Source organism: Cebus imitator, unplaced genomic scaffold, assembly GCF_001604975.1.
Source record: "Cebus imitator isolate Cc_AM_T3 unplaced genomic scaffold, Cebus_imitator-1.0 Scaffold13, whole genome shotgun sequence".
NCBI classification, from domain to species: domain Eukaryota; kingdom Metazoa; phylum Chordata; class Mammalia; order Primates; family Cebidae; genus Cebus; species Cebus imitator.
In genome coordinates, this window is record NW_016107328.1 from 10,742,456 (window position 1) to 10,757,806 (window position 15,351).

The 15,351-nt window shown below is 48.6% G+C and overlaps 1 protein-coding gene across 3 annotated transcripts in view; it reads right to left on the reverse strand.

Annotated features, from left to right (window-relative positions):
* TMEM229B (transmembrane protein 229B) overlaps positions 1–15,351 on the reverse strand; it is a 43,281-nt gene that overhangs the window by 11,591 nt on the left and 16,339 nt on the right. For 2 of the 3 annotated variants that reach the window (XM_017500827.2, XM_017500816.2), the window contains exon 2: positions 4,275–4,446. The gene's annotated coding sequence lies outside the window, so the exon portion shown is untranslated. Of the gene's footprint in view, positions 1–4,274; positions 4,447–6,161; positions 6,321–15,351 lie in introns of those variants that run through there. The other variant, XM_017500809.2, reaches the window with a different exon arrangement.

Sequence of the window (15,351 nt, forward strand, 5' to 3'; positions counted from 1 at the left end):
TTTTTGTATTTTTAGTAGAGATGGGGTTTTGCCATGTTGGCCAGGCTGGTCTTGAACTCCTGACCTCAAGTGATCCGCCTGCCTCAGCCTCCCGAAGTGCTAGTATTACAGGCATGAGCCACCATGCCTGGCCAAGCCTACATTCTTATAACTATAAAAGGCAAGGCTGGGATTCAAACCCCACAAATCTGACTCGAGTCTTCGCACCTGATCAGCACACTGCACTTCCCCTAAGGCTCCTCTGAGGCACTACAATTTTCTGAGTTTCTGCTTCTGGAAGGCTGGGATGGTATGTGGAGAGACAACAGGAAGCAAGGAGAAGGTTGTGAACTTCTAGGTGGATCATTAACAAACTTCCCAACTGGGTGTCAGAGCTCCCAAAGGCTCCCAGCCTGTTCTTCAGGATCCACAGAGAGGCCCTCCAGGTCAAAGTTGACAGTCACAGGACTGTGACAGCAACCAACCCTCAGGCCTCAAGGCATGTGCCATTCAAAGGCCCCTCACCAGAACACACACAACCCAGAGGTCCCCTGACTGCTAGCCCACCCCAGTGCTCCTGGGAGTCTCAGATGGCCCAGCCCTGCCATGGAGACACCAGCCAAGAGTAGGGGCCTGCTACCCAAAGGTGCAACAGCTAGCGTGTCAGGAGCCACAGTCCACACAGAGGATTTTAGGGGGCCTCGGATACCAAGCAAAGCCAAGCAGGAGGCAGAGCAGAATAAGTGAGGTTGGGGTACGGAGTCAGTTCTGGTACAGAGGTCCCTGGGGCTCAGGAAGCAAAGGATGTCCTGCACAGGGGGCTGGCAGGCTGGCATCCCAGACCTGCCCGTGGCTGCCTCTCTGTTACCATTCAGGTCTCAGCTCAGCTGTCAAATCTCAGGGACTTTTGATTCCACAACCCAAAATAGCCTCTTTGTCACTCACATCATTTCATTTTATTTTCTACATAGCACTTTCACTTTCTGATATGTTGCTACTTAATGATGATCTGTCTCTCCTCAACTAGAATGCAAGCTTCATAAGGGCAGGGGCACTGTCTTGTTCACTGCTGTGTAATCAGTGCCTAGAGTGGTGCCTGGCAATAATATCTAGTAATACTTCCGGAATGAATGGATGGATGAATGGGCCCAAACAGGCTCAAGCCCTTAAACACTGATGAGGTCCAGTATAAGCAGCTAGCTGCCTCAGCTTCTCTTCCCACCTTTCTTGAGAAATATAGCCATCTAAAATGTTTAATTTTAGCATTAAAATTTTTTTCTGAGTATAAAAGTAATGTGCTCACAGCTGAAATTTAAACATTACAGAATGACATAGAAAGCAAAAGTTCCAGCCGGGGCGTGGTGGCTCACGCCTATAATCCCCATACTTTGGGAGGCCGAGGCGGGCAGATCACGAGATCAGGAGTTCGAGACCAGCCTGGCCAACATGGTGAAACCCTGTCTGTACTACAAATACAAAATTTAGCTGGGCATGGTGGCGTGTGCCTGTCCTGAGGTGCAAAAGTGTGCTGAGGCCTGTGACATGAAGATAGGACAGCCCAGGAACAGAAATTCAGGGTGGATTGAAGAGGAGGAGAGTGTGAGCAAGACTGAATGCTGGAGGACAGAGTTTGGAGAGCAATGGACAGCATCACAAGCAGGGTTTGGGTGAACAACTTGGGAGGCTGAGGCAGGAGAATCTCTTAAAGCCAGGAGGTGGAGGTTGCAGTAAGCTGAGATTGTGCCACTGTACTCCAGCCTGGTGACAGAGCAAGGCTCTATCTCATAAAAAAAAAAAAAAAAAAGAAAGAAAGCAAATACATCTTAGAGAAAGTCGCTATTAATGGTATGTTGTATAGTCATCCAAATAAAATTTTATTTTTAAAAAAACCAATACGTGCATCACAGAAAAAGCATTCATAGGCTGGGTATGGTGGCTCACGCCTGTAATCCCAGCATTTTGGGAGGCTGAGGCAGGAGGACTGCTTGAGCCCAGGAGTTTGAGACCAGCCTGGGCAACATAGCGAGACCTCATTTCTAATAAAGAAAAAAAAAAGCATTCATAATTCCAAACTAGCAGCAATGATCATTTCTCCCTTGCAATATTTTCCTATGTGTGTATTTTCCAAGTCACCATAATATACTTATTCTGCAACCTGCCATTTTCACTTGTCATAACTATCTTTCCAAGTTGTTGTATAGCCTCTGTGCTCATTATTATAATGGCTGTGTACTAACTATTCCATCAAGTGGAAAATTGTAATTTACTTAACCTAGGTGTCCAAAGGGAACAATTGTTTCCCATTTCTACTACTATAGATGACACAACAGGAAGTACCTTAATGCCTGTGACAGAAGAATTCAGCCCTTTTCCTCTTGGGTACTATTTCTTAATAAGATTTCTTAATGAATAATTGCAGAAGTGGAATCAGTGAACCAAACGGTCCAACAGTCTTAAGCCTAACAGCATAGATTGCTCCAAGGAGATGTGTCATGTGGTGTCTCCCATCTGAGTCACCACATTCCCACAGAGGCATCCATGGCCATCTTTCTACCCCCAACCGCCTTCCCCACCCCGCCTCCTACAGCCTAGCCTTGCTCACACCACCCTGGCTACAAATCAACTCAAGAACGCACTTCCTGAAAAACACGCATCAAACTGATTTTACAAGCCCAGGTTGAGTGGAAAACAGTTCTGGCTCTGAATTGTAAACTCTCAACTAGGAGAGTCAAGATCTACCTAAAGTGGAGGAAGACCTGATTACCCCTCTTCCACTCCCTGCAAACTCCTGCATGGAATCTGAAGCTCTGGGCTCCCATGGACCAGCCTAGGAACTCCTAAAAAAGCTTGTTTGTTCAAGATTACAAAAACCCAGCTCTGCCTGCCATGCCTTCTGGGGAGCTTCCTTCCTGCAGGCCTCTGATCCCACCAGCTGCGGGCCCTGCACAGACATAACAGCCTTCAGGCCAGACAGGCCTCTGAGGGTTGGGAAAGCAGCCAATTGTCATTTTTTAAGGCATCATCAAGGAAAAGCCAGGGGCTGAGGCTGGAAAGAAAGGCCTGTGAGGACAGGCAGGGCTGTGAAGCTAGGAGCTTCTCACCCTACCTTGAGTTTGTCTTGCTGAGGAGGAGATGCTGCTGCTGACATGCGGCAAAAGCAAGAGGACCTGCTCCTCCGGATCCCCTGGTGCTCACTCTTATGGCAGCTAAGGCTCACAAATCCCCTCACTTCCCAGGGCCCTGGAAGCCCTACTCAAGGCCTTCTAGACCAGCACCACATGCATTGCTCATGGCTTCTGGGAAGACTCCAGTCCCAGGTGATGCACAGTGATGAACACTACACAGATCTGAAGCCCAACAGCCAAAGTAGACACTGTCTCCCAGGTGTGGGAGACACTTCACTCACGTCAGCCAATGTGGGTGATACCGTTTGGCTCTGTCACCACCCAAATCTCATCTTGAATTCCCACATGTTGTGGGTGGAACTGGGTGGGAGGTAACTGACTCATGGAGCCAGGTCTTTCCCATGCTATTATTGTGATAGTGAATAAGTCTCATGAGATCTGATGGGTTTCTTTTGTTTTTTGTTTTTATTTTTGAGATGGAGTCTCGCTGTGTCACCAGGCTGGAGTGCACAATCTCGGCTCACAGGTTCAAGCAATTCTCCTGCCTCAGCATCTTGAGTAGCTGGGACTATAGGCATGTGCCACCACACGCAGCTAATTTTTGTATTTTTAGTAGAGACAGGGTTCACCATGTTGGCCAGGATGGTCTCGATCTCTTGACCTCGGATCCATCCACCTCGGCCTCCCAAAGTGATGGATTACAGGTGTGAGCCACCTGTAATTGCCTGGCCAATCTGATGGTTTTATAAGGAGGGAGTTTCCCTGCACAAGCTCTCTCTTTGCCTGCCGCCATTTATGTCAGATGTGACTTGCTCCTCCTTGCCTTCCACCATGATTGTGGTTCCTCCATGCTTCCCTATCCATGTGAAACTGTGAGTCTATTAAACTTCTTTTTCTGTATAATTACCCAGTCTCAGGTATGTCTTTATCAGCAGCATGAAAATGAGCTAATACACTGGGTCTGGCCTGGTTTTTAGAGGCCACGTGGCCATAAGACAGCTCCAGCATGTGATGGCCCAATATTGCTTGACATTCCCCTCCCACTGCAGAACAGCAGGATGGGAAACAGACTCAGAACTAGAACGTCCAGACTCGTGCCCATGCTGATGAGATGCCCAGCAGGCAGGATCGCTAGGCTGGTGACCCCCTGGGTGCTTGTAACATACTCACTTATCACACCCTTGAGTGTGCAGCTCAGAACAGACATCAGGATCACTGTCCAGGAGTGTCCCAGGTTAACCTTTTTGGCTGGACTTTGGTGCCATAGTCCTCAACGCAGGCAAGCATCAGCCCTAGGGCTCAGCTGATCCTTGGCTGGTTGGCTGGCAGCTTCCATGTGTCCCTGGGAATAAACGAAGAGGCCTTTATTAGCTTAAACTGCCCCCAGCAGATCCCAGGCAAACACTGCAAGGGCCTGGGCTCTGGGCTCAGCACCAGAGACTCCTCCTGCCCTGGCCACCAGGGCACCTCTCCTGCAACCTTCCCCCTCCTTTCTGCATCTGGTTTGCTCAGGTCTGATTAATCCAGCCACAAGAGTCTGGGATGGTCCTGGACAATCCACATGTGGGGGGTTAGGACTTAGGGCGTCTTGCCTGAATGTGCACACACTTGTGACTCTGAGAGGGGATATAATTTTAGAATCTAGCTCCATTCTCATTCAGCTTCAAATTACATTCTCACCTTCACCCTGTAGTGAGTACATCTGTTCTAAAGGGCAGTCAGAACCTCATGGAAGGCAGACAATGTAGGACATTTGTTTCAGCATTTTGAGAGCAGAGAACCAGCGTACATGCAGAAAAACAAAATGTGTGCAAAACCTTTCTATGTGCAATTCTACTTCTCATCTATTCATCTCATTTTATTATTTTACCATTATTATGGTTGAGGCTCTTCCTGTGAACATCACTAACTGGCTACAAGCAAATACAAATCTTACTTTATAATGCCCTTTGCCCTTTACATTACTTTATAATGTACTTTAAAAAAAAAAATCAAATAAAGACAAGTCTTGCTATGTTGACCAGGCTGGTCTCAAACTCTCGGCCAGTTCTCCCACTTTAGCCTCCCAAAGTGCTAGGATTACAGGCATGAGCTACTGTGCCTGGCCAGCCATGTACACATTTTTAATAATATCCCTAAGACTTGGCTGGCGCAATGGCTCATGCCTATAATCCCAGCACTTTGGAAGGCCAAGGCAAGTGGATCACCTGAGGCCAGGAGTTTGAGACCAGCCTGCCCAACATGGAGAAACCCCATCTTTGCTAAAAATACAAAATTAGCCAGCATGGTAGCTCATGCCTGTAATCCCAGCTACTTGGGAGGCTGAGGCAGGAGAATCTCTTGAACCCAGGAGGCAGAGGGGGGTTGTGGTAAGCTGAGATTGCACCACTGCACTCCAGCCTGGGCAACAAGAGCAAAACTCAGTCTCAAAAAAAAAAAAAAAAAAAAATCCCTAAGACTTGACTATTTAATGGAGATTCCAACATTTTTTGTTTTAATATGAAAGTGCTAAAGCTTCTCTGAAAACCCCCTGGATATAGGATCATCTGAGTATGCCCAAGGACAGCACTCAGGCCCAGCATGGCCCTCCAGGACAGCCCAGCCACTCAGAAGCTGAGAACAGTATGTGGCTGGGGGTGGCAGCTGGCACTCCCCCGTGGATGACCAGGCAGGATGGACCAGAGGTGCTGGCCTGTGCTAATGCCCACGCCCACCTTCCTCCTTCTCCTCTGACCCCCAGGCTCTCAGAATAGAAGCCACTTGAGCCTTTGCTCAAGCTGACAACTTGTGAAGCAGGCAGGCAGCTGAGGAGAAGTGAAAGGGCAGGAGTAAGGGACCTGAAACTCACTGTGTGCACATGTGCTTTCTGGGGGTGCCTCCCCTAGGACTCCCCTCGGGGCCTCTGCACTGAGAACATCACAGTGGGCTGCTGTGCTCAGCCTTGCCTCCCCCTCCCCAGCTCCTCCAAAGGGGACCCTCCAATTCTCCCGGACCTGTCCATCTTCCCTACTTCTCCCAGCCTGCCAGATGGCGGGCAGGGGTCACTTTGGCACGTACCTATCACCTTGAGGAAAGGGCTTTAACAGGGCATGTCCGAACCCTCCGGGCCTCCCTCTCCACCAGCACGACCAGGACGCTGTGCCTGTGGGGAGTTCAATCCCACCTTTGGGCACTTCCCCGACCCTGGCCCTTCAGCCACATCCACGGCACAAGTCAGAACTAAAACAGAAACAGAAACAGAAACCAAAGACCACATCCTGACAGCACAGCCTGCTGGTTACTGCAGCCAGCTCAGGAAGCCCACTGCCTGCTGGGGTGCAGCCCTGGCAGATGAAGCCCCAGCGCTCAGAACAGGTTCCTATTGGGGGCAGCGTTCCACTAGATACCTCTGGCTTCCTGGTCTGCAGGCTTTTTCCCCAGGAAAAACTTAGTTGCAGGGAGGACGAGATGATGGTGCTGCAGAGGTCGCACCTCTTCCTCCAAGTGTGTAAGCTGTCCCTAGGCCTCACTGACACTCCCTATTCCCCAAGAGTAGGTCTCAGGGGACAGGGGACATGAGGCTCCTTTGTGGACAGCAGGACCTGAACCAGAGATTCTTACAGCATATGAATGAATGATGAGCCTTTATAGCAACTAACATATGGATAGAACTTACATCACTCTCATGATTTTTCAAGACTCCTGTGGGGCAGGGAGGGCAGAAATGGTCACCTCTATTTTAGAAATGAAAACATAGAAGGTTCAGGACATTAAGAGATTTGGCCAAATCAAAACACTTGATTCAAATCCCAGTCCTCAGCTTCCAGAATCACCCTATTCCCATACGGTGTGCCTTCAAACTGCTTACCACCCAAATCTCATCCTTAACGCACATGTCTGCACGCAAGGGTCTTCAAGTCAGTGTAATCTACTTAGTCCACTCCAAGTAAGCCGCTTATTCTGCAAACTTGCAGCTGAGTTTGTCCATGCAGCTTCTCGTCAATATGCCTGAGACGCTGCTAGGAGCATGAACACGCAGAGACCACCGCCTTATTTCAAGCCCTGTCACCTCTCCCGCCCTCCTCTGCAGCCACCACTCTGACCCCTTCTTCCAGACTTGCTCCTGCCTCACTCCTTTGCGATGTCATTCCACAGCCTCCAGGTCATTTCATCACTGATGTTCCCAGCGGGCTCTGACCATCCTTCAATTGAAACATGTCGTCCCATCTAAAAATTCCTTCTCTGTGTCTGTTTCCTCCACCACACAATGAATTCCTTGAGATCATAGAATTTCTGCTGATGGATGGACAGGCAAGGTGAAGAAGGGCCCAGCTACATTTAAATTCTTGGGCAACTGAGACATCCAGTGTTATTAATCAAACGTAGCAATGTCTTGTGTTGTTCTCTAATTTCTAAGCCACCATCACAGAGGGCTGTCCCCCACAAAGCACCATACATGTTGGTTTACTATAGGCAAGGCTGTCTCTGCAGGTGAAGGAAGCAAGGAGAGTGCTCACTTTCCCCTCTCCCATCTCCAGGAGTCATTGCACAACCAGAGTGTGAAGAAAGATAGAGGGGGTGGCCTGGGTCTGGACAACACAGAAGACATGGCCGACATCACGCAAGGAAGGCTGGGGCAGGAACAGAGCATTCCAGGCATAAGGAGAAACACTGAAGGCTCCTACGTGGGCAAGGGGCCAAGTGCAGGTTCAGGTCAGAGAATAACAACGCCTGTTCCTTCTACAATGTGCCGGCACTCTCAAAAGCCACATCAGTTTTTGTGCACACAGGATTTGCTTCCCAAAGAGGCTACTGGCAGGAAATTCCCTTTGCATCATTTTCTCTTCTTTCCTATAACTATTTAAGGTAAGCTGGACTTGCAGGATTGAGTCTGTGCCTCTCTGGCTGGAACCTAAAAACCAGATCTCTCTCCCCCGCTCCCGCATCATCTCCTTGGCCTGGAACCTAAGACTGGAGCCAGAAAGCACCCAGGCAAACACTACCTCTGTTTTTTTACCCCTCCCTCCTTTTCTTATCCCTCCCCAAATCTCCCTGTAAAGGAAAAAAAGTTTTTTCCTTCTGCTGTCACACTCAAAGCAGCACACTTCTGTGACCAGATATGGGGTGGGCGTGGAGGGGGTTCCCCACACCAAACAGCTCTCCAGTGGACACCAACTGGGTCTACTAAAGTTCATTTCAACTCTGACAGAATCTCCCAAGATAGCAACAGATCCTACATTTTGAGGGCTCAGTCCCACAATACTGCCCCCACTTCAGATACCAGTCACAAGTAGGTAGATTGTCACCTGTACTTCTGACCAACTGGCTACAAACGTGGGTTCCCATGACCCCCTTCTTGGGTTCTATTAATTTGCTAGGATGGGTCACAGAACCCAGGGAAACACGTACCTTTACTGGCTTATTATAAAGGGTGCAGATGAACAGCCAGATGCAGAGATGGATAGGGTGATGTGTTTGGGGGCACGCACCAGCACCTCCACATGTTTAGCCACCCAAAAATTCATCAAATCTTGTTGAAGAGCTTTTATATAGCTTGATCTCCACCCTCCCACACCTTTCCTGGAGGTTGGAGGGTGGGGCAAAATGTTCTAATCCTCTAAGCATTTGGTCTTTCTGGGGACTTGCTCCATCCTGGGCTGTCTAGCCTGTCCCCAACCCGCCACTTCCCAAGTAACTTCATTAGCATAAACTCAGATGTTATCAGAGGGGCTTACTATGAGTAACAAAAGACATTCCTGTTACTCAAGAAATTTCAAGGGTTTTAGGAGCTCTATGACAGGGACCTGGGACAAAGACTAAATACATTTCTTATTACTCCACACTGTCCGACCCAGGTGCCCACAAAGTACAGAAGATGCCCAAAGGCCCACTGGGAGCCCCCTGGTTACTCAAAGCCCCCAGTTCTTCCCATGTGACTCAGAACAACCACTTTTACTTATCCTGGAGTAAGAAAACCCTGAGTACAAATGGATCTGGCAACTTCCTACACCAAGGAGGGGCCAAGCTCAACTACAGATGCAATCAGTATTCCACATCCCCCGAGGGGAAAGCCTGTGTCTGTCCCACTTCCCCAGGAGGAAGGAGAGGTCCAGGCCTTGGGGGCCTGCCTGGCATGGGGAAGGTGGGTGGAGATGGGAGATAGGCCCCAGCCTCACTGGGCCCTGTCCTTCCCCTCTGTGCCCCTCGTTCTGGGCTTGGAAGCTGCGCTGCCCCACCTGCCTGACATCTCGCCCCACTGTCTTCTGTCTCACTTGGAGGCCACCTGTCCTGTCCGTCTCCTCCCCCACTTCATCCTCCCTATCTAACCCACTCTATCTCACATGCCCCTCCCAAAGTCCCCCTCTGAGCAAACCCTGACTACCCAACTCCACCACCTTGGACGGTGGTCTCTGGCCCCATGCCCCTTTCTTTCCATTCCCACCCTGGCACTCAGTAGCTGCTGCTCACTGCCTGAAAGGCTGGACAGCTGCTGGGCTCTCTAATTAGCTGCCTGGCTGCCGTCCCAGAGCGAGGCGTGTGTTACTGTAAAGAACTGCCTCACCTCGCCTTCATCAATAATCCCCTATGCAGATCCCATCAGGCAGCAGCTGAGGGGCCCTAGAATACTCGGCACATGAGACCAGCAAGCCTTCTTCTGCCTGCCAGAAAAGAGAGGCAGCAGCCTCGCAGCCTCACTGGCAAAGTGACCAGGATTTTATCTGTGTTCTCCCCATTACTGCCCATGTCCTTAGGATGTCCTGGAGGTTACTCCACCACACTGCATCTTCAGAAGTGACAGGGGCCCAGCCCCTTTGTTGCCTCACCAGGGAGGCAGAAAGAAGCCCAGCAGGGCTTTCAGAAGACAAGCCTAGACCACTCCTGTGGTGTGACACGAGGACTCTGCTTTTCACAGCCTGTACAGCCAAGCCACCCAGAGATTTCTAAATAACCAGAGAATTTAGTCCAAGAAGTCCTGTGGTAGCTGGTTTGTTTATTCAAGGTGTTATATTCCAGTAGTCAACAAATATTTATTGAGACCCAGTGAAGGCCAGGCACTATACCATGTGTGAACAAGACAATGTTCCTGCCGCCTTGGAGCTCACAGGCAGGTTGGAAGATCAGTAATAACTAAGCAGCCCCATACATACTTTAATTTCTAATATACAGGTATTGATCGACTTACCACCTATGCAACTTACGACCATTTGACTTTACGACCACAATCACTAGCCAGGACTGCTCCGCGTCTGGCAGCACAAACGTTGCCCAGCTGGGCGTACAACAGTGCGGACCAGTTTCCAGCAGCACTACCATCTCCGCATGCACCATTTCAACTGTACATATAGCCTACTCAACTTACGACCAAATCGTGTTACGACCAGTCCGCGGTCCCGACCGTGGTTGTAAGTCGAGCACTAGCTGTAAAGGCCAGGCAGGGGAAAGAAAGAAACCGAATGCCGGAGGGTGAGTCTTAAATGTTAAGGAGGTAGCATTTGTGCATAGGTCAGAAAGATGAGAAGAAGTCATGCAAAGAACTTTGGGAAAAGCATTCCAGGCAGAGAGGACAGTTAGCGAAGAGATCCTGAAGTAGAAGAAAGCTAGACAAGTTTGAGAAACAGCAAGGCCAGAGTAGTTGGGGTCAGTGTGCTTTGGATGCAGTCAATACCCTGCCTGCTGGGGTGAGCATTGGACCCGACCTGGCCAATCACAGCACCACATTCCCCTGGCTCTGTGATTGGTTCAGGGATGGATCCATGCTCCAATCAGAGCCAATCCTGGGATTCTTGTCGGAATGATCACAAAAGAGGCATCCTTTTTTTTTCTTTGGATTTGGAGCTCTAAGGAGGTCAGTCTGAAATTGATTGGGTAAGGCCAGGAACAGTGGCTCACACCTGTAATAAAATTATTTCTTTATTAAAAATAAATACGTTTTTAAAAATTGAAGGACGAGACTTGTTCTGGGGAATCTGTGACAGTTGCTATCTGCTCTCCATCTGAACAAATCAGGACTGTCCCTTTCCTTAAGTAACAGCCCATAGGAAAGACCAGCATGCACTCAGCTGGACACTGACCCCAGCCACACCTGGCACCTCCACCATGAGCCTTAAACCCAACAACCCCACTCTTCACTCAGCCCCTTGCTGGACAGCTCCATCTACTGAGAAAGCACCCAGCCTTGCTAATGCTCAAAATACGGCTCCAAACAGCACTTAGGCAAGAGTAATTAAAGGGAATGTTATCTCAGTCTCTCATTAGCCACATAATTAGACTGCTGAAAATAATTAACATTCCTTTTGACAAAGAATACAGAGGACCCATTACAGTCATTAGGACAGCCTCAAACCAGCCTAGGAAAGGCCGAGAAGATAATTTAGAAATAAGACCCAAAGAGGTTATGCAGCTTTCTCAAGGTCACAGTGCTGGTAAGGGCAGGACTAGGATTTGAAGCCAGGCAGTGTGCCTATGGGCTCTGTGCTGTATCACAGAAGCAGCTATGGGGGCTACAAGGTTTCAGCCAGCAAATCTAGGCACAGGAACGGCCCTGAATTGGTGGTTATTGAAGTAGCAGCAGCCAGGCCAGTCGGCCCCACCCCTGCCCACCATGCTTATACCAGATGGGATGTACCTGCTGGGCACTGGCAAGAGCTGGTCTAGGCATCCCCTGCCTCTCAACCCCAGTGTCGAGATCACGCCAGCACAGAATCAGCATTCACAGACAGGTGATCTGAAGAACTCAAGATCCAACAAGAGGAACACAGAACCAAGGCTCACCCAACATTTGACAAGAACCAAGGCCACCAAAGAAGCACCAAATTTAAAAACAGAAGTGGCCAGATGCAGTGACTCACGCCTGTAATCCCAGCACTTTAAGAGGCCAAGGCAGGAAGATTGCTTGAAGCCAGGAGTTTGAGACCAGTCTGGGCAACGTAGTGAGACTTTGTCTCACTTACATAAAAATTGTAAAATTAAATAAAGCAAATGAGGCAAAATGTTAAACACAGGTGAATCTGGGTAAAGTGTATATGAGTATTTTGTACTGTTCCAGCAACTTTTCTGTACATTTGAAATTATTTCTAAACAAAATTTTGGAGGCAAAACCATCAGGGACCCTCTTATTAGGACAGAGGGTGGGGCCCAGGTGGAACAGACATGGAGGCAAATCCAGGGAGAACTACACTGGTCATCAGAGGTCTCCACTGGGCACAAAAATTCCAGATCTGGAATTTTCACCTGCCAAATCCCTCCCGGAAATATTCCCTTTTACAATTGGCCCTCCTTTTCCTCGCTTCTCCATTGATTTACTCCCTCCTCTTCCCAAGATCAGCAATCTTGCAGAAAGCCTCCACCCTAATGCCAGAAGACAGGATTAAACTTTGGAATCTATTCGTATATGTAGTTAATATTTCCTTGGAGATGTCTTGACACCTGTTTCGTCCACAAGCCCATAATAATGAGTCAGATTGCACTTGTTAAACCACAGCCTCCTGGATTTTTTTTTTTTTTTTTTGAGACAGAGTTTCCCTCTTGTTACCCAGGCTGGAGTGCAATGGAACGATCTCGGCTCACTGCAACCTCCACCCACCAGGTTCAAGCGATTCCCTCCTGAGTAGCTGGGATTACAGGCATGTACCATCACACCCAGCTAATTTTTGTATTTTTAGTAGAGACAGGGTTTCACCATGTTGGTCAGGCTGGTCTCGACCTCCTGACCTTGTGATCCGCCCACCTTGGCCTACCAAAGTATTACAGGTGTGAGCCACTGCATCCAGCTGTTTCACCGACATATTAATTCAGGAATCTTTAACTTAAGCGAGACCTTTATGTTCATCTCGGCATTCATCCATTCATTCGCACTTTCATTAAACATTTACTCAGCATCTATTTTGTGCCACTAGGTACATTCAAAGACCACAGAGTCAAAGACCCCAGCCCAGAGCCAAAAGAAGCTGACGTTCCATATGGTCCTGAATGACCCATCTGCATACTATACACATGCTTAGGGCACCGGCCACCATGGGGCACTGAAATTATTTTAAAGAAGAGAAAATGAGAGAAAATAAAAAAGAAGCAATTTGGCTTCAGCACACATATAAATTCTCTAGTTTCTGAAAACACAGTTTTATATTATAATTTAGAATTATATTATTATTAATTACTTAGGAGACCCCAATATCATCAGTGCTGAGGGCCTCTAACTCAGTCCTGTTTGGATCAGGGGTTACAATCCTAAATGCTAACAAGGGTCAAGTAGCCGCCACAAATTAGTGAAGGTTATTAAGAAACACAACACACCAGCCTGGCCAACATGGCAAAACCCCATCTCTACTAAAAATAAAAAAATTAGCTGGGCATGGTGGCGCATGCCTGCAATCCCAACTACTCAGGAGGCTGAGGCAGGAGAATCACTTGAACCCAGGAGGCGGAGGTTCCAGTGAGCCGATATCGTGCCATTGTACTCCAGCCTGGGTGACAGAGTGAGACCCTGTCTCCAAAAAAAAAAAAAGAAAGAAATATGACAAAATTAATGAAGTCTATTGAGAAGCTGAGACTGACAGGACTCGGTGAATGATTTAATGTGAACGAGATTGAAAGGGAGGAGTTGAGGATGACACCCAGATTTTTTTTTTTTTTTTTTTGAGACAAGGTCTCACACACTGTCACCTTTTCCACAGTGTGGCATAATCTCGGCTCACTGCAACCTCCTGGGTTCAAGCGATTCTCCTGCTTCAGCCTCCCGAGTAGCTAAGATTACCGCGTGCACCACCACAACTGGGGGGCTAATTTTTTGTATTTTTAGTAGAGACAGGGTTTCACTATGTTGGCCAGGCTGGTGTCGAGCTCCTGACCTCAAGTGATCCGCCTGCCTCAGCCTCCCAAAGTACTGGGATTACAGGGGTGAGCCACCGTGCCTGGCCTGACACTCAGACTTCTGACTTGCACAATGGCACCCAATAGAAGAGATACAAGAAGAGGCATGAATCTGGGGAACCACAGATTCCCCAGATTGTGGGGAACCACAATGGGCTGCCTTTCATAGGCTCCAAGTTTGAGGTGCTCCAGAACATATAGGAACAGCCAGTTTGAGACCCCAGCTGGTTGGAGCACTGCAGAGGAGGAGTACACTGTGGAGAAGGTGCATGGGGTGACATCTGGGGCTTGTGGAGGACAAGGTGCTTTGAAGGGGCCAGAGAGGCAGGAGGACACCCAGGGAAGTGGAGACAGGAGAGTGCTGGAGGCCACAGTCAACTGCAGCGGCAAGCTGGACAGGGACAGAGAAGACTTAAGCGGCACAGAGCTCACTGAAGACCATGTGAGATGGAGAAGTGTGGGTTGGGCGCAGTGGCTCACGCCTGTGATCTCAGCCCTTTAGCAGGCCGAGGTGAGAGGATGGCTTGAGCTCAGGAGTTTGAGACCAGCCTGGATAACATAGCAAGACCCTGTCTCTACAAAAAATTTAAAAGGTAGCCAGGCATGGTGGCACAGGCCTGTGGTCCCAGCTATTTGGGAGGATCCCTTGAGCCCAGGAAGTCGTGGCTGCAGTGACTGTGATCATGCCACTGCACGCCACCCTGAGCAACAGAGTGAGACCCTGTCTAGAAAAAATAATTTTTTTTTAAAGAATTAAAAAAAAAAATGCTTCCTTTAGGCCAGGTGCGGTGGCACATGCCTGTAATCCCAGCACTGTGGGAGACTGAGGCAGATCACGAGCTCAGGAGTTCAAGACCAGCTTGGGTAATATAGTGAGACCTCCTCTACAAAAAGAAAAGATGGAGGAGAACTGTGAAGGGAGCTAACTCAGATAGCATGTGCGATGACTCTTGAGAAATCAGTTTGTGAAGAAAAGGAGACAGAAAAGCTCCTGGAAGAGAAGCACAGGTGAGAGAGGTGTCCTCCCTCTCCCTCCTTTCTTCCTATTCTCTTCCTTTCTTCCATTTTTATTTTTTTATTTTTTTAAATTTTGAGACAAAGTTTCATTCTTGTTGCCCAGGCTGGTGTGCAATGGCGCAATCTCAGCTCACTACTCTACCTCCTTGGTTCAAGTGATTCTCCTGCCTCACTGTAATCCCTGAATAGCTGGGATTACAGGTGCCCACCACCATGCCTGGCTAATTTTTCTACTTTTAGTAGAGATAGGGTTTCACCATGTTGGCCAGGCTGGTCCTGAACTCCTGACCTCAGGTGATCTACCCACCTTGGCCTCCCAAAATGCTAGGATTACAGGCATGAACCACTCTTTCTTTTTCTTTCTCTTTCTTTCTTTCTTTCT